The following is a 20300-nucleotide window of genomic DNA, read 5'->3' as shown; positions in this document are numbered from 1 at the left end:
CAATTCCAGACTTGCATCGAGCTCTGTCAGCGACTAGGTCTACTTGTCAACTTCGGAAAATCAGTCTCTCAACCCACCCAGAAGATTCACTTCCTAGGAGCTCTGCTAGACTCCGAGGTAGGAAAAGTGTTATCTTCAGAGGAGAGACAGTTTTTGATGACCAACAAATGTCAACTGATGCTTCGCAACAAGGCTCAGAAAGTGCGCAAGATTGCCTCCCTGCTAGGGTCGATGGCATCATGCATCTTCTTGGTCCCGAATGTCAGACTTCAAATGCGTCCTCTTCAGCAGGATCTGGAGGACAAGTGGGACCAACAATCGGCTCGCTGGGACGATTACATCACTCTCTCAGACGCAGCTCGAGCTTCCATCCCTTGGTGGACCAAAAAGCAAAATATGCAGAAGGGAGTTCTATTCCATCAACCTCCCCCTGTGCAGGCATTGATCATGGACGCTTCCCTTCTGGACTGGGGAGCTCACATGGGTCAACTGCAGGTGCAAGGTCTGTGGTCTCCCAAAGAAAGTACCTACCACATCAACATGCTGGAGTTGGGAGAAGTCCACCTAGCTCTCAAAGCGTTCCTTCCCTCGATTCAAGAAGCTTCAGTACTAGTACAAATGGACACCACCACCACAATGTACTACTTGAACTAGCAGGGAGGAACACGCTCACGAACTCAGTTGTTGGAAGCACAACGGATCTGGCATTGTCTTCTAGCTCGCAAGTTGTCCATCACAGCAGTCCACCTCCCAGGAGAGCAGAATGTGAGGGTGGACGCTTTAAGCCGTTATTTAGACAACAGGGACAACTGGGTCCTCCACGACGCAGTCGTAGAAGAACTTTTTTGATCCTGGGGTCGCCCCACCATAGACCTGTTTGCGGGCGACCAAAACACCAAATGCCGAGACTTCGCCTCCAGGTTCTTCTGGCCAGGATCGAGAGGGAATGCTCTTTTGATCGACTGGTCCGGGAAGTTTGTGTACGCTTTTCCACCCCTTCCGTTGATACCGAAGGTGGTGAGCAAACTGACGCACTCGTGCACAACGATGATCCTCATAGCCCCAGACTGGCCGAGGCAATGGTGGTACACAGACCTGCTTCAACTGTCAGTGACTCCTCACAAGAGGCTACCACGCAGGCCGGACCTGTTGTCCAAGATGAACGGGAGAATTCACCATCCCAATCTTCCGTCATTGAGCTTGGCAGCATGGCTCCTGAGGTCATACAATACGGCCATCTAGGGCTACCAGAGGACTGCATCCTCATCCTGAAAGAGGCAAGACGTCCCTCCACAAGACATTCTTATGCATGCAAGTGGAAGCGATTTTATATGTGGTGTATGCAGAATGGTCATAATCTTGTGCAATGTCAGGAAGAAGCAGTTCTTCCTTATCTGTTACATCTGGTTAAAGCAGGTTTAAAGTTTAATTCCATCAAGGTGCACCTAGCTGCTATAACCGCTTACAGGCGATCACCTTCTCAAACCTCTTTTTTCCAGTTACCATCGGTCAAGGACTTCCTGCAAAAGTTGAAAAAAGTGTACCCTCCAGTACGTCCTCCTTCTCCTCCCTGGGAGTTGAACCTGGTGCTATCAAAGCTAATGGGTCCTCCTTTTGAACCCATTCATAAAGCTACATTACAAAATCTTTCCTGGAAAGCAGCTTTTTTGGTAGCAATCACGTCAGCTCGCAGGGTGAGCGAGATTCAAGCTCTCTGTTCCTCTGAACCCTATACAGTGTTCCATTTGAATAGAGTGGTGCTGCGGACGCATCCATCTTTTCTTCCTAAAGTGGTGTCAGATTTTCATGTAACTCGGACCATTTCTCTGCCCGCTTTCTTTCCTAATCCCTCTACTCCAGCTGAGAGGGCTCTGCATTCTTTAGACCTGAAAAGAGTTTTAAAATTCTACCTGGATAGGTCTAAAGTTATTCGTCACTCTGATTGTCTCTTTGTTAACTATGGATCGATCAGGACAGCTCATGCTGCCTCTAAACGTTCTATTTCAAGATCGATCATTTCATGTATTAAGCTTGCTTACCAGCTAGCGCAGAAACCCCTAGGGCTTTCTCCCAAAGCGCATTCCACCAGAGGGAGAGCTGCAACTGTGGCTTTTCTCAATAATGTGCCCATGTCTGAGATCTGTAAGGCGCCTACTTGGAAGTCCGTCCATACATTTACCAGACATTACTGTCTCGATTCTGACACGAGAGCAGATACCAAGGTAGGCAAGGCCTCCTTGAGGAATCTGTTTAACAGCTGGTCTTGGGCTGTTATGGTTGGTCTTTTTAAGTTGGGTCATGTACCTCTCATTTACCTGCAGGTGGTTGTAGGGCTTGCTATTCTATTCAGTGCTTATGACTATTGATGAGGATCCCCTGGAAGAGAAGGATAAGTTACTTACCTGTAATCCTTGTTCTCTTCCAGGGGTATCCTCATCAAAGTCATAAGCAACCCACCCGCCTCCTCAGGTAAATGAGAGATATACGTCTATGACTGGTAGTTTAGACCTGACTTCAGGATTATGCAAAGAACAACTGACCTAACTGTCACCCCTGAGGCATGATGGGAAGCCTGGGGTCATGGCTGCCTTAAAGGCACGGTGCCAGTTTTTGTTGAAAATGCTTTCATTTTCTACGGTATTGCTTTTCAATGCAGCCTGTGGCTAAAAATGTCTATTTATGAGCAATTTTCAGGATTTAAGGGTGGTTTTACTCATTAAAACACAAAGTTCAAGGGCTATTTTGACCTAATGTGTTTTTGTTTCCTTACTAATTGCAGTACATGTGCATGTGATTACATTGTTTAGCCTCATTTTTGGGGCTGCATTGGTGTGAGAAAAATAATATATGTACGTACATATATGTGGAGCGAGATATATGGGTTTTTACATATATATTTTTATATTGTTTACGGGGTCCCGCACATGGGCGGGTATATTCAGTGCTTATGACTTTGATGAGGATACCCCTGGAAGAGAACTAGGATTACAGGTAAGTAACTTATCCTTTCTGCCACTGATTTGCTGAATTTGTTCAACACTCGAGCTTCCAATGCCCGGTTTTGCGACAATAATAACAAGGGATGTATGACGTTACAACGCATACTTTTACAATGCATACCTTTACAATGCATTTTTTACAATGCAACATCCATTGCAACGCATTCCATTACAACAAATTTTTTTAAACTACCTTTACAACGCATTCCATTATAACGCATACTACCTTTACAACGCATACCATTACAACGCATACCATTACACTGCATGTATGGTAAGTATTGGATAGTGTAGGGGTAAAAATTACTATTCTAACTCCAGGGGGTGCAACAGTAGGGTAAGTGTTGGATAGTGTAGGGGTAAAAATAACTATTCTAACTCCAGGGGGTGCAACAGTAGAGTAAGTTTTGGATAGTGCAAGGGTACTATGCGTTGTAATGGTATGCGTTGTAATGACATGCGTTGTAATGGTATGCGTTGTAGTGTCATGCGTTGTAATGGTTGCGTTGTAATGGCATGCGTTGTAATGGATCTTGCGTTGCAAAAGTTTTGTTGTAATGGTAGTGAGTTGTAAAAGTTGCGCTGTAAAGGTTGTTTCCCATAACAAGCAGTGGTTCTCTTTAACATATTGAGGTCTAACCCTAGCTTGGGATCTGTACCCTTTCCTTTTCCCCTCCTTGGTTGTTTTCCCTGATTTCGGCCTAGGTTTCCCCATTCATCTGCACCTGATCCATTCTGTTTGCATTTCTCATCTGAACCACCATCAATGTGTCCTTCATTCTCCTGTGCTTGGAATCTACCTTCATCACTATAATATCTGACATACCGTAGAATTTCGTTCAAAGACTTGTTCTGCCAGCAGATTGAATGCTGTTGAATCAAAACATAATCTCTGGTCTCAAGCCTAGCATAACTTTGGAGACAAACTGTCCCATATCTTTCGGGTCAAGAGTATCTAACCCACTGTACTGCTTGAAGGATTGCAAGAGAAGTTCATAGTAAGCATTTACTGATTCCTGGGGCTCCTGGGTCGTTAGGTCTATCTTAACCCAATTGTTATCTTGTGGAGCTATTTCAGACTGCAGCCTAGTAATTACCTGTTCGAACTTTTTCATAACGTAAGGTGAAGGACCATGAATTATGGGATCCCTATCTGGGTCAGTAGAAGGCAAATCAATAACAATGATACAAGCAGAACATAAATCAGTAGGAACCACAATGTCAAATAATGTGTTCAGGTCAATCCACAACACCCTTGAAATCTTCACAAAGTGATCAACTTGCATATATCCCTATGACCAGCTTCCGAATGAGCATTTTCAAACCTGTGGCTCTTTTCTCTTCTAATTCCAGATCTCTGTAATTTAACCTGTGATTTCCCAGTAACATTTTCTTTTTGGACAAATCCACCTCATATTTTTGGGCCAATTCTGTCAATTTCTCATGTGCTCACCTCACTTTACGATTTACATCTTTTGCCAAAACAATAGTTCATCCTGTTCATAAAGTTCTATATTTTCCAAAGGAAAATTCCCACTGATTATTTCATCCACCTCTGCTTTTAACCTTACTACGTTTAGCAATTTCCCTTTACTGCAGCCTTGATTGTGCCCAGACTCCACATACTACCAGAAATGGGTTGTTGCCATTCATTGTCACATTTCCCTCTAAGCTGACTCTTCCCCAAAACTCTGGCTGCTGTTGACTAGCATTTCCCACTAAACGTAGGTCATACACAAAGAATACAGGTCTGATGGTGACCGGTAGCGTAAGGGCTTCCGGCAACAGCAAAGCGGCATTGACTCCACTTAACTATGCACCTCCGAACACTGGTGTCCCTGTCCCTTCAGCTCCTGTTGAAATTCTTCCCACTACCCCTGCACTAGGGCCTGTCTGTGCTGTTACTAGTCTTTTCATACTCGCTGCATTTGCCAGTTCTCACCTTCCTTCTTCTGAGAGTGGATTGTAAGGTGGAGGACGCTCTGCTAAGAGAGTGTTTAACAAGCTCTCATCAGTGTCGCTCCCATCATTTCCCTCCCCTCCGCCATTCCTATTCTGAGTATCTCCTGGTTTTACCAGTAATGGGTACAATCTCTCTCCCTCAATAATGTCTACTCTCCATCTCTTTAGTCGTGCATCCCTATGCACATCCTGATATGCTTTCATTGCCTTTCTCATCTTCCCCTGACATCTTTCTCTGTTCTTTGCCTGAACTGCTTGCATCCAAGCATCTAATGCCTTAAACTATGTTGGTCTAGGTGGAGTTCGTAATAAAGACATCACTCCCCTCAACTGATAAAACACCTCTAATCGAAATGAACCATAACGTGGAAAAGCCAAATCTCCCTCTTTTTGCATAATTTTGTTCCACTTTTTAAGCCAAATTATAGTATGGAGTCCTACATTTGTTGCCACGTAATGTGCTGGGGTATCCTCGGGTGGTGCTTTCTCACCCCCTCAAGTTATCACTCCCAGATCTTCCCTGCATAGATCCCGTAATACCTTAAAGCATCAACTTTCACACAAACTCTGCCATGAATCATACAATCAACACACTCCTACAATCTAACACACAATGCATCCCTATTCATACTCACTCCTCTGTTCAATGCTGTTCTCGCCGCACCATATTCTCTGTCGGCCTCCGCCAGCGTCCGTTGTTCTCTGCACTCGATCATTAGGCTCTATTTTTGGGCTTTAGTGATCTATATCTTTTCTAGAGTTTTCTTCTCGCCTCACTTCATGAGAACCATCCTACACTGCTACTAACTGAAGGAGCCGGGTTTCCCGCTCTAGATCTACTCTGGAACCCTAGGCCGATGTCTCTTTTTCTCTGCATGAAAGTCTGAAGGGTAGGAAAATCGTAAGCAACTCAATCATTACAGTTCCGATGAACTATGACTCAGAAGAAACACAAATTCCCAATTAAGTTTAGATCGTTTTTTACAAAGCCAAGAACAGTTGGATATACAAACACCTCAAGATGAGTGAGTAAAAATACATTGGAACTAATATAAAGCCAAACCTATGAGTGAAATTAAGGCGGTGCAACATGCACAGAATAACCCGTTCCAAAATCAGGATACAGAAAATGATGGCATCCACTTCTAGATTTCCCTTCATTGGAGGTTCGTAGGTGAAAAGCATAAGTCTATCCCTACACTTCCACTAAGGTGACATCCCTACTTAGCATTTCCCCAAAGGCAAGTTCTGTACAGCGGTTAGCAGCACGTGAAGCCTTCCTAAGAACCCTCTTCATGCATAGATGGGTCAAGTAGCATAAAGCTACAAAGCTTGTGCTAAGATGCTCTCTCTCTCAAGGCAAGGCAAAAGTCCCCAAGGCACTGTCCTTAACTTCAATACATTAACTTGCATGTTTTATCCCAAAATGCATTGCGACATCTCACCAACCAAGCAAGCCACCTCCTTGTAGGTAACTTTCCACACTGCAGCAATACTCCTAGGCCATGGCTAGATGACCTTGATTCCCAGGCTCACTCCGATGAGAAAGTACAACAGTTCTTTATTATCAGTATCGCTGTTCAATGTATCCTCTCCTCCCTAAGCCTAACTCCTAAAACAAAGACATTGTTCTAGCTAAGTAAGATGAATTTCTCCTCCTGCAAAAGAAATGAGATAAAGGACAAATTCCTTATGCACATGAAATCAACTAACGAGTCTAAGGCGAGAGCTTCCACTGGAAAACACAATTCAGGCCCACAAAATCGGTCAACGTAAGAAATGGCACATAGCCTTATAGAAGTATACATGTGGAATGAACATTTTACTGAGCACATCTAAGTTAACAAGGTTGCATAATAACACCAATTGTGTGAATACTCGCATGTACGATTTCTGCATGTTAATGTTTTCATCTAATCATATGTAGTTGCAACATTAATTTCTTCACATTCACAGTGAAATATCCCAAACACTTCACTTTTCATGTTATTACAGTACACGTTCTAATAACCCAATGTTAACACCACAAAGGATTATATGCGGGCAGGAGCTACCCATGAGTATAATGCATCCCTACAAATGAAAGAGCAAAATCTGCGCTCTATCAATGCCTATCTCAACTGATCTCAGAAGTTAAGCATTGTCAGGCTCAGTTACGGTTAGTACCTGGATGGGAGACCGCTTGGGAATGCCAAGAGCTGTAGGATTTACATCTGTTTTTTGGGGGGGTGAGGGTTGGGTGAAGTGGGTAGCATGTCTTACTTGCTATGGCCAGCACTGAAATGGAATGTAACTAGCTAAGACCAAAAACATCAGTGTACTTCAGGCCTACGACTGTACCAGGCTGTAAGCACCTGATCCTGTCTAATATCAGAAGTTAAGCAGGGTTGGGCCTGGTTAGTACCTGGATGGTAGAACGCCGGTGAATACCCAGTGCTGTAGGATTTTCATCTTTTTTTTTAGCTTTGGGTGAAGTGGGTGGCATGTCTGACTTGCTATGGCCAGCATTTGGATGGAATGAAATCAGCTAAGATCCCAAACATCAGTGCACTTCATCTCTATGACCATACTAACCTGTAATCACGTCTGGTCTCAAAAATTCAGCAGGGTTGGTCATGGTCAGTACTTGGGTGGGAGACCGACTGTGAATACCAGGTAAGGGCTGACCTTTCATCTTTTTAGTTGTTGTTGCTTTGGGTAAACTGGGTGGCATATCTGACTTGCAATGGCCGGTTGTACGATGGTACAACGCTGGTAAATGCATTGCATACCTTTTCCTCTAATTTTTAGCACACACGTTTTTACAGCGATTATGCATTTACATTGCATGCCAATACCATGCATTTAAGGTAAGTTTGGGGTGAGAGGGGTGCTAAAAACTGCGAGGCAAATGCCTATGATGTATATACCTCGTTGTAAAGGCTGTTTCCCCTATGGCCAGCACTGAAATGGAATGAAAACAGCTAAGACACTAAACATCAGTGCAATCCATGCCTAGAGGCAAATCATCCTGAAAGTACCTGAACTCGTCTGATCTTAGAAGTTAAGTAAGTTCAGGCGTAGTTAGTACCTGGATGGGAGACTGCCTGGCATTCAAGCTGGTTGCATCCCCATATACGTGGGGTATGTCCCCCGGGCACAGGTGAAAGAGTCCTTCAAAGAGGTTTCAACTTTTTATCGTATTGTTCAATAAGACACACAACTTCTGTTGGCTTCAATTTTTAATATTGTTGTTACATCACAATATTGTATCATCCATTTTTCAAAAAGTTCAAACTTAAATTCCCAGAATGCAGTATTAATGGAATGCTGGTTTCATAAATCCAAAATTTCTTTAATCCCAATGCCTGCCTGGGTACTGTATGCTTTTCATCTTTTTTATTGTTGTTGTTGTTATTGTTGCTTTAGGTTAAGTGGGTTCATGTCTGACTTGCTATGGCCGGCACTAAAGTGGAATGAAAACAGCTAAATCTCCAAACATCAATGCACTTCATGCCTACGGCCATACCACCCTGAAAGTACCTGATCTCGTCTGATCTTAGAGGTAAATTCGGGACTGGTGAGTACCTGGATGGTAGACTGTCTGGGAATACGAGATTCTGTTGGCTTTTCATCTATTTTTTTTGTGGTTGATTCGGGTGAAGTGGTTGGCATATCTGACTTGCTATGGCCAGCACTGAAATGGAATGAAAACAGCTCAGACCCAAAACGTCAGGGCCCATCACGCTTTCAGTCATACCATCCTGAAAGCACTGAACTCATTTGATCTCAGAAGTTAAGCATTGTTGGGCCTGGTAAGTCCCTAGATGGGACACTGCCTGGGAATACTAGGTGAAGTAGACTTTTAATCTTTTTTGTTGTTGTTGCTTTGGGTGAAGTGGGTGGCATGTCTGGCTTGCTATGGCCAGCACTGAAGTATAATGAAAACAGCTAAGACCCCAAAGGTTAGTGCACTACATACCTACAGCCTTCTATCCTGAAAGCTCCTGATCTCATCTGATCTAAGAGGTTAAGCAGGGTCAAGACTTATTAGTACCTGGATGGGAGATCGCCTGGGAACACAAGCTGCTGTAGGCTTTTCATCTTTTTTCTTTATTTTTTGAGTGAAGTGGGTGGCATGTCTGACTTGCTATGGCCAGCACTGAAGTGGACGAAAACAGCAAAAATCCCAAACATTAGTCCCTTTCATACTTTCAGCCATACCCACCTGAAAGCATCTGATCTGAGAAGTTAAGAAGGGTCGGGTCTGGTTAGTACCTGGATGGACGTCTGCCTGGGAATGACAGGTGCTGTAGGCTTTTCATCTTTTTCTGTTTTGCTGTTGTTTTGGGTGAAGTGGGTGGCATCTCTCACTTGCTATGCCCAGCACTGAAATGGAATGAAAACAGCTAAGACCACAAAAGTCAGTGCATTCCTGTAGACCCTCCATTGGCTGCCACTACACAAGAGAATACTGTTTAAAATCCTAGTCATAGCCTTTCGTGCATTCAATCGCACAGGCCCGACCTACCTTATCAGGCGATTCCCTCACTTTAATCCTCCTAGGACTTTAAGATCTTCAGGCCAAAACTTGATCAAGATACCAAAATTCAACTATAAAACTAAAGGAGGCAAGACTTTATCCTTCCTATCCTCCAAAGGCTGGAATACAATACCCAATAATCTTAGATCCTTAACCCAGGAAAACCAGTTCAGGAAGCAACTTAAAACATGGATCTACTCCCTCCCCGATGATTATGTAATGACTGTCATCTAGTCTCCTAACCATAACTTTTGCATACTGTCTATATAGTGCCAAGATGCACCTTTCGGAGCGATAGCCGCGCTTTAGAAATACATAATACAATACAATACAATACAATACAGTACATTCCATGCCTACGGCCATACCACTATGAAAGCCCCTCAAGTCGTTTGATCTCTTAAGTTAAGCAGGGTTGAGCCTGGCTAGTACCTGGAGGGGGGACCGCTTAGTGATACCAGGTGCTGTAGGATTTAATCTTCTTATGTTGTTGTTGCTTTGGGTGAAGTAGGTGACATGTCTGACTTGCAATGGCAAGCACTGAAGTTAAATGAAAACAGCTAAGACCCCAAACGTCAGTGCACTTCATGCCTAAGGCCATACCACACTGAAAGCATGTGATCTCAGAAGTTAAGCAGGATCAGGCCTCGTTAGCACCTGGCTGGAAGACCGCCTGGTAATACCAGGTACAGTAGGATTTCATCTCGTTTTTTTGGTTGCTTTAGGTGAAGTGGGTGGCATGTCTGGCATGCTATGGTCAGCACGGAAGTGGAATGAAAATAGCTAAGCCCCAAACGTCATGGCACTTCATGCCTACGGCCATACCACCCTGAAAGCACCTGTTCCCGTCTAATCTCAGAGGTGAAAGCACCTGTTCTCGTCTAATCTCAGAGGTTAAGCACTGTCGGCTTGGTTAGTACCTGTATGGGAGGCTTGGGAATACCAGGTGCTGTAGGATATTTCTTTTTTTTTTGGTTGCTTTTAGGTAACGTGGGTGGCATGTCTGATTTGCTATGATGAGCACTGAAGTGAAACGAAAACAGCTAAGACCCAAAACATCAGTATACGCTATGCCTATGTCCATACCACCCTGAAAGCACCAGATCTGAGAAGTTGAGCAGGGTCGGCCCGTTTACTACTTGGATGGGAGACTGCCTGGGTATACTAGGTGCTGTAGGCTTTTCAACTTTATTTTTGTAAGGTGAAGTGGTTGGCATGTCTGACCTGCTATGGCTAGCACTCAAGTCGAGTGAAAAAAGCTAAGACCTCAAACCTCAATATACTTCATACCGATGGCCATACCACCCCGAAAGCACCTGAATCTTGTCTAATCACAGAAGTTGAGCAGGGTCAGGCCAGGGAGTACCTAGATGGGAGACCCCCTGGAATCCCAGATGCTGCAGACTTTTCATCTTTTTTTCTCGTTGATTTGGGTGATGTGGGTGGCATGACTGACTTGCTATGGCCAGCACTGAAATGGAATGAAAACAGCTAAGACCCAAAATGTCAGTGTACATCGTACTTTCAGCCATACCACCCTGAAAGCACTTGATCTCAGAAGTTAAGAATCGTCGGGCCTGGTTAGTACCTGGATGGGAGACCGCCTGAGAATACCAGGTGCTGTAGGCTTTTCACCCTGTATTTTTGGGAGGTTGCTTTGGGTGAAGTGGATGGTGTATCTTACTTGCTATGGCCAGCACTGAAGTGGAATGTAAACAGCTAGGACCCCCAAATGTCAATGCACTTCATGCCTATGGTCATACCACCCTGAAAGCATCTGATTTCGTCTGATCTTATAACTTAAGGACAGTCGAGCCTGGTTAGTACCTGGATGGGAGACCGCCTGCAAATTCCAGGTGCTGTAGGATTTTCATTTTTTTGTGTCTTCGGGTAAAGTAGGTAGCATGCCTGACTTGCTATGGCAAGCAATGAAGTACAATGAACACAGCTAAGACCCCAAACGTCAGTGCACTTTATGCCTATGGTTATCCCACCCTGAAAGCACCTGATTTTGTCTGATCTCAGAAGTTAAGCATGGCCGTGCCTGGTTAGTACCTGGAAGTAGACCTCCAACGAATTCCAGGTGCTGTAGTAATTTCATCTCTTTCTTGTTGTTTCGGGTGTTGTGAGTAGCATGTCTGACTTGCAATGGCCGGCACTGGGAAGTGGAATGAAAACAGCTAAGAACCCAAACATGAGTATACTTCATGCCTACGGCCATACCACCCTGTAAGCACCAAATCATGTCTGGTCTCAGAAATTAAACAGGGTCGGTCATGGTCAGTACTTGGATGGTAGACCGACTGTTAATACCAGGTACGGTTGGCTTTTCCTCTTTTTTGATGTTGTTGTTGTTTTTGGTAAAGTGGGTGGCATATCTGACTTGCTATGGTCAGAACTGAAGTGGAACAAAAACAGCTAAGACACTAAGGGCCCGATGTAGGTAAAATCCATTTACCGATTTTAAAATACCGATTTATACCGAATCGGTATTTTGAAATCGGAAAATGATATGTAGATAAAAAAATTGGTAAAATACCGATTCGGTAGCAATCGGTATCGTGTTTCGATACGTACCGAATCGGCAATTACCGAATCGGTATTTACCGAATCGGCGAATACCGAATCGGCAAATACCGAATCGGTAATAGCAATACACCCCCATGGGGCAAAAGGCCCATAGGAACGCATTGGAAATACCGAATCGGTATTTACCGAATCAGTATTAGTCGATTCGGTATTAGCCGAATCGGTAAATACCGAATCGGTAAATGCCGATTCGGCGAGCAAGTAAAACTGAAACTAATGACAACAGCCAATGAGGTGGAACCACCCTCCCCCACCCTAGCAGGGAGTGGCTACCCAGGCAGGTGCAACTCATTAGAACTTTCTGGAGAGGCAGCCTGAGCTGAGCATTCAGAGTGAGCAGCAGTGGTAGCACTATCCAGATCTGTGTGAAAATGGCAAGCAGCTCTGAGAGCCAGAAGGCTGAGCGCAAGCGGAAGGCCAAGTTCAGCAGCATGGAACTGCAAGTTTTGGTGGAGGAGGTGGTGAGGGTACACAGGCAGCTGTTTGGGAGGCTGTCCCTCACTGTCCCAGAGAGCACCAAGAGGAAGCTGTGGAGTGCAATCGGGGAGAGAGTGAACGCAGTTGGTGTCACCCCCAGGAGCCTGGACGACCTCAAGAAGAGGTTTTACGACATTCGCAGCCTCACCAAGAGGAAACTGGCCGAGCTGCACAAGCAGGCAGGACTAACTGGTGGAGGCAGGAACCCGGCGCCACCCCTCACTGACCTGGAGGAACTTGTGTCATAGACCATTGAGAGCGAGAGTGTGGTGGGAGTTGGGGACCTGGACAGCTCATCCAGAGCTACAGCTAAAGGTAAGAAGCATGCACATCTTGACACACCCTACCAGACACCTCCCCTTTAGCCCCAATGCACAGCCAAACCCCAGCCCAGTACTGCTAGCAACAGACATGAGCAATGCATCATGGTAAATGTAGTCAGCAAAAGTAGTAAAAAATGCCAGTGCAGAAGCATCATAAAATGAACTGTAAAACTGAATCAAAGTATTGGAAATGAGATGCGCAATGCTTTTATTGTAGTGACTGTAAGACATTAGCACTCAGTTCACAAATGCTTCTTTATACCTAGGGGCACCATCAGGCGGGGGAGCAGCAGCTACACAAGCTCCAGCTCCAGCACCATCAGCCAGTGCGGTGGCAGGGCCAAGCACCAGTGTACCATCACAGGAGGAGGAGGAGGAGAACAGCAGTGCCCTGGGCAATGAGGAAGACACTGGACATATCCTCACATTTCCCCACTCCCCCCGACTGTCTCTAACGCCCCCATTGCAGTTCTCCCCGGAGAACTCACCCCCACAGACCCACCCTGCACCTGCCACATCTCCTGCCAGGAGGATCATTGTTGCTCCATTAAACATCATGGAGGGAGCAGCGGGTCAGGCTCCAGCAACCAACCCTGTAACACCTGTGGCACACCAGCCCACACAGCAGGGCAGCAGCAATCCGCGCAGGCCACGCACATCCAGCAGTGCTCTTTCAGCACGGGAGGGCAGCGTATTCCAAGGGCTGGAGGGGAGTATGGTCAGGATCCAAAGGATGCAGGCAAAATCAATCCTGACTTGCCAGCGCCAATTGCGGGTGCACAACCTGCAGATGGGGGAGATGACACAGGGATTCAAGACTTTTGTTGATAGCAACAAGGACATAGCAACTGGTCTGGGGCGAATGACTACTGCCATCACCCAGCTATGCAGTAAAATGGAGGAGCATGAGCACTGTAGGCGCATGGATGCCGGCGTGCAGAACCGGGCTATCAACCGCCTTGCTGCAGCAACCGCCCAGCTATGCCGCCGTGGGGCTAACATGGAGGACTGCCTCACCCAGAACACGGCAGAGGTGACTAGGGGCATGGCCCGCATCACCACTGCCATGGAGGCACTGATCATATCTAACACGGTGGTGAATCCTGCCCTGGACGTGGGCGAGGCTGGGGATAGCAGCAGCCGCAGCAGCCCGGCCAGCGCTGTGTCTGAGCCGCGCCGGAGCACCAGGCACTTCGCTGAGGCTGCCGGACACACAGAAGGGGGTGAGCCACATCCTAATGGCTCAGCTAAGCGCAGCAAGAAGTAAGACTGCCAGGGCGGGTGAGGCAACCCGGACAATTTACATTTCCCACATATTGTTTACCTATTTCATTTGTTGCACATCAGTGCAGTAACGTTGTTGCAACATTATTAAATCTTTTTTTTTCAAACATCCATTGACCTGTCTGTGCATCTGTACTCACTCAGAAATAGTTTTCTGTTATCTCCTCACGTCTGTATCTGCCATCACTTGGCGTAGACACCCCAGCAGGTTGTGTTTGTGGCACAGCAACATCGTCGTCATGGTCCTCGTAGTCTGACAACTCCACCTCAGTGCCCTTCTTCACCGCAAGGTTGTGTAACATTGCACAGACAGCTATGATCTTGCAGCAGGTGATGGGGGTATACTGCCTTGCACCTCCACTCTTGTGCAAGCATCTGAATCTGCTTTTCCAGATTCCAAAGGTCCGTTCTACTACATTCCTTGTGCTTTTGTGGGCCCGGTTATACCTCCTTTGGCTGGGTGTAGAGGGGTTGAGGTAGGGGGTGAGTATGAATGAGCGGAGGGCATATGCACTGTCGCCTAGAAGGAAAAGGGGTAACATTACTCACATGCATACATGTATTTTACATTGCTACTTTGTGTTATGGGGGTCTGATGATGTGTCTCACCTAGGAGGTATCCTTCACCAAATTCCCCAACCGTCAGCCGTGCATAGATGCCGCTGTGTTGAAAAATGTAGGAGTCGTGGGTACTCCCTGGGAATTTTGCTACCAGGTCTGTGATGGTGCACTTCGCATTGCAGATCACCTGCACATTGATGGTGTGCGTAGACTTCCTATTGCGGTATATGTATTCTGTGTCAGCAGGGGGGCAAATCGGAATGTGCGTGCCATCTATGCAGCCGATGATTTGGGGGAATTGTGCCATCTGGTAAACGTCTGCTTTTGTTTGTACCAGTTCCGCATGGGTTGCAGGGAAAGATATGTATTGGTCCATCCTCTGTATCATGGCGTCAAGGAATTTGTGGAAAAACCTTGACAGGCTGCTCTGGGTCACCCCTCCTACCGCAGCGACTCCACTTTGATAGCTGCCAGACGCAAGCAGGTGTAGGCTGCATAGCACCTGCACGTGCGTTGGGATGGCGTGTGCCCTTGGGATGTGGTGGTCCAACAGTGGTTTGAGGTCCCTGATGAGCTCCAGAATGGTGTCTGAGTCCAGCCTGTACCTCTGTAGGATCTCTGCCTCTGTGAGCATGAACAGGGTGATCCTCTGTCTGCAGACCTGTTCCTCTCTTTGCCATTCCCTCTCTCCTTCCTGCTGTAGCCGTAGCCGCCTTGCAATGACATAAAATGCCGCCATCCTGCAAGTTGCAATGCATTTTGGGTCTATTTTTATAGGTTGCAGTTGGTTACCACCTGATTGGAATCCATGGTAAATACCGATTTTGAAATACCGATTTTGAGGCAAAATCGATATTTCTGTGCTTCCCTCCATCTCAATCAGAGTTTTGCCCAGTCCGAATCGGTAATTTACCGATTCGGTAACTCTACCGAATCGGTAGATAGTCCGAATCGGAATATTTACCGATTCGGTGTCCCTACCGATTCGGTACATGGACCGAATCGGTATTTTTACCGATTCGGTATGTTACCGATTCGTTCTTTTAACGAATCAGTGTATTTCCGATTCGGATTATTTCCGATTCGGTAACTATACCGATTCGGTATAAATACCGAATCGGACGGTTTTCTGCGCCCTACATCTCGATGGCTGGATACCGATCGGTAAGGGCCGAAAATCGGTATTTTCGGACGTTACCGATCGGTAAAGGGCTACCTACATCGGGCCCTAAACGTCAGTGCAATTCATGCCTACGGCCAAACCATCCTGAAAGCACCTGATTTCATCTAATCTCAGACGTTAATCACAGTCGTCGGGCCTGGTTAGTACCTGGAAGGGAGACTGCCTGGGAATTCCAGGTGCCTATGGTATTTTCATCTCCTTTTTTTTTTGTTGCTTCAGGTGAAGTGGGTAGCATGTTGGATTTGCTATGGCCAGCACTGAAGTGAAATGAAAATAGCTTAGACCCCAAACATCAGTGGACTTCGTGGCTACAGCCATACTACCCTGTAAGCACCTGATCCAGTCTGGTCTCCGAAATTAAGCAGTGTCAGTCACAGTCAGTACCTGGATGGGAGACCGACTGGGAATAGCATGTAAAGTAGGCTTTTCATCTTTTTGTTGTTGTTGCTTTGGGTGAAATGGGTGGCATATTTGACTTGCTATGGCCAGCATTGAAGTGGAATGAAAACAGTTAAGACCCCAAATGTCACTGCACTTCATGACTATGCCATACCACCCTGTAAGCACCAGATCCTGTCTGGTCTCCGAAATTACGGTAAAAAAGGGGGTGGTGATGGACGAAGCATCTGAACCAATCAAACACTCACACCCAGTCAACAGATCTGGGTTTAATCCATCACCGTTCTTTAGCCCACTCTGCCACCCCAGTTCAGACATGGCCATATGCAAATCAGTCCGACCCTGTGCCTCATGGGAACATTCCAGCTCGAACTGCCAAGCCATGCCTTCCCTGGACTCGATTCAAGCTTCCTAGGACCGGTTTCTGGCATTACAGCCGTCTTCAGCCAGGCTTGCTTGAATCCAGTGGCAAAGTGAGCAAGGGACTCACGTCTGAGCATACCCTGCCAACTTATGGCGACAAAGCGGTACAAAAGGGGGTGGTGAGGGACGGAGCATCTGAACCAATCAAACACTCACACCCAGTCAACAGATCTGGGTTTAATCCATCACCGTTCTTTAGCCCACTCTGCCACCCCAGTTCAGACATGGCCATATGCAAATCAGTCCGACCATGTGCCTCATGGGAACAGTCCAGCCCGAACTGCCAAGCCATGCCTTCCCTGTAAACCGGATTCAAGCTTCCTAGGACCGGTTTCTGGCATTACAACCGTCTTCAGCCACGCTTGCTTGAATCCAGTGGCAAAGTGAGCAAGGGACTCACGTCTGAGCATACCCTGCCAACTTATGGCGACAAAGCGGTACAAAAGGGGGTGGTGATGGACCGAGCATCTGAACCAATCAAACACTCACACTGAGTCAACAGATCTGGGTCTCCGAAATTAAGCAGGGTCAGTCATGGTCAGTACTTTGATGGGAGACCGACTGGCAATACCAGGTACAGTAGGCTTTTCATCTTTTTGTTGTTGTTGTTGTTTTGGGTGAAGTGGGTGGCATATTTGACTTGCTATGGCCAGCATTGAAGTGGAATGAAAACAGTTAAGACCCCAAATGTCACTGCACTTCATGACTAGGCCATACCACCCTGAAAGCACCTGATCTCAGAAGATAAGTAAGTTTGTGCCTGGTTAGTAACTGGATGGGAGATCGTCTGGGAATACCAGGTGCTGTAGGCTTGTCATCTATTTTCTTTTGCTGATTTGAGTGAAGTGGGTAGCATGTCTGAATTGCTACTGCCAGAACTGAAGTGAAATGAAAATAGCTAAGACCCCAAAGTTCAGTGGACTTTATGGCTATGGCCATACTACCTTGTAAGCACCGGATCCTGTCTGGTCTCCGAAATTAGGCAGGGTCAGTACTTGGATGGGAGACCAACTGGGAATGGTACAGTAGGCTTTTCATCTTTTTGTTGTTGTTGTTTTTGTTGTTTTGAGTGAAGTGGGTGGCATATTTGACTTGCGATGGCCAGCATTGAAGTGGAATGAGAACAGCTAAGACACCAAACGTCAGTGCACTTCATGCCTACAACGAAACCTTCCTGAAAGCACCTTAACTCATCTGATCTCAGAAGACAATCAGAGTCGGTCGGGCCTGGTTAGTGCCTGGATGGAAGACTACTTGGAAATACCAGGTGCTGTAGACTTTTCATCTTTTTGTTGTTGTTGTTGCTTGGTATGATATGGGTTCTTGCCTGACTTGCTATGGTCAGTACTGAAGTGGAATGAAAACAGTTAAGACCCCAAACGTCAGTGTACTTTATGCCTACGGCCATAACACCATGAAAGCACCTGATCTCAGAAGTTAAGTACGTTCGTACCTGTTAGTACCTGAATGGGAGACTCCCTGGGAATACCAGGTGCAGTAGGCTTTACATCTATTTTTATTGTTGATTTGGGTGAAGTGGTTGGCATATCTGACTTGCACCGAATTGGAATGAAAACAGCTAAGACCCAAAACGTCATTGCATTTCATGCCTACAGCCGTACCATCCTGAAAGCACCTGATCTCGTCTGATTTCAGTAGTTAAGCGCGGTCGTGCCTGGTTAGTACCTGGATGGGAGACAGCCTGCGAATGTCAGGTGTGGTAGGCTTTTCATCCTTTTGCTGTTGTTTTTGGTGAAGTGGGTGGCATTTTTTATTTGCTATGGTGAGCACTAAACTGGAATGAGAACCCAAACATAAGAGCACTTCATTCTTATAACCATACCACCCTGAAAGCTCCTGATCTCATCTGATCTGAGCAGTTAAGGAGGCTCGGGCATGGTTAGTATATGGATGGAAGACTGCCTGGAAATACCAGGTCCTGTAGGTTTTCAACCTTTTTTTGTTGTTTTGGGTGAAGTGGGTGGCATGTCTGACCTGCTATGGCCAGCTCAGAAACCAAATGTCAATGAATTTCAAGCCTACCCGGAAAGAACTTGAACTCGTCTGATCTCAGAAGTTAAGTGTGGTCAGGCCTGCTCAATACCTGGATGGGAGAGTGAGAACTTGGCCTGGTATATGATGTCCCCTAATTAAAGTAGGCATAATACACCAGTCCAAACAACCCTTATGGTGATTTGAGAGGTGAAAGATAATCTTAGAAAGCTATCAAAGTGGTAGCTGTGGAGAGCAGCCTTCAGGCTTAGTCTTGAAGGAATGTTACGCAGCTTGTTTTACCAGAATGCAATCTTATTGTATTGGTTAAACGAAAGGAGAACCACACAGTAGTAATAAGTGTTGGACTTGGGCCTTTTTGGCAGGTTCACCCCAAAACTTTTTTGCCTTTAGCCTCTGGCATGGTGGTAGTGATTTTAGGCCTCTGCGCACTTTAGCACTGTGGCCCAGTGTAAAGTGCATGCGCAACCACACAGTAGTAATAAGAATATATTTTTATTACTATAGCACACCTTAAATACCTCACAGTATCTGCTACACACAGATAAACACAAAGCACACAATGTAAACAAAAGCAAGGGTGCACCAACAAGTAACCCAGGCAAGAAAAAAAGAATCTTTAAATCCGTGTCCACAAGTATATTCTTCCAAGTTCTTCTTTAATGATTGTAATACAGGTTTGAAACACGGTCAGGGCGATAAAAAATACAGCCGACCCGTTTCGTCCTTACAAAGGACTTCTTCAGGGCGAGATAAATCTGTACACTTATTGGGGAAGAGAGTAATCCAAAAATTGAAAGTAGCCGAGGATCCGGTATACTTCTGTCAGCTTTTCTATTTTATAGAATAGGCAAAATTGCTCTTCACATCTATTGAGCGAAGGAAATAGTTCAAATAATCAAAGAGGATGGAACCTTTGATGATATCACGTTGGTTGAAGGCGTCAAATTGTTTCGCCTTATTTTTGGTGAGCACCTTGTCTATTAATTTATATAATCATTCCATGGTGAAATAATCCATACTCCAACAGTGTGTGAGGGGGAACCACAGTGGTTGGCACAATTGCCACGACCGGCCAGGATCAGTCGGTATGCGGGCTCCTTACGTCCGTTCGTCACAGGTATCAGGACGGAAAAAACTTCAAAAGAAGAACTTGGAAGGGAACATAAAAAGGTCTTGTGGTTAGCCAAAAGGGAGTGGGAAGATGCCTACTGGCTAACCCTTAAAGAAGCCAGCTTGAAAAAAGACTCTAAATGTTTTTGGGACACTATAAGGGCACGTAACAGACCAGACAGTGATCTGCTAACCTGCAACATCCCAAGTCAGGTGTGGGAGGATCACTTCTCTAAACTCTACTCCTGCCACGACGGCTCCAACGGGAGAAGGCCTGTTTTATCCCCGCCTACCTCAAACTATACATTTTGCCCCACCGACTTTGATTTTACGCTAAAGGAAGTGGAATACGCAATAAGCTCCATCATTCCACAAAAAGCGGCCGGACCTGATGGGATTCCCGGGGACCTGCTAAAATCCGATAGCGCCAAATGGGGTAAATTGATTCACTC

General features: G+C 45.8%; 1 pseudogene; it reads right to left on the bottom strand.

Annotated features, from left to right (window-relative positions):
• Positions 1–6596: 6596 nt before the first annotated feature.
• Positions 6597–20300, bottom strand: part of LOC147732767 (calcium homeostasis modulator protein 5-like) — a 71456-nt pseudogene continuing 57752 nt past the window's right edge.

The sequence above is a fragment of the Lissotriton vulgaris genome, chromosome 2_1 (assembly GCF_964263255.1).
Source record: "Lissotriton vulgaris chromosome 2_1, aLisVul1.2, whole genome shotgun sequence".
Lineage (NCBI taxonomy): Eukaryota > Metazoa > Chordata > Amphibia > Caudata > Salamandridae > Lissotriton > Lissotriton vulgaris.
The sequence above is the reverse complement of the archived record's forward strand: the minus strand, read 5'-3'. Positions and strand labels throughout refer to the sequence as shown.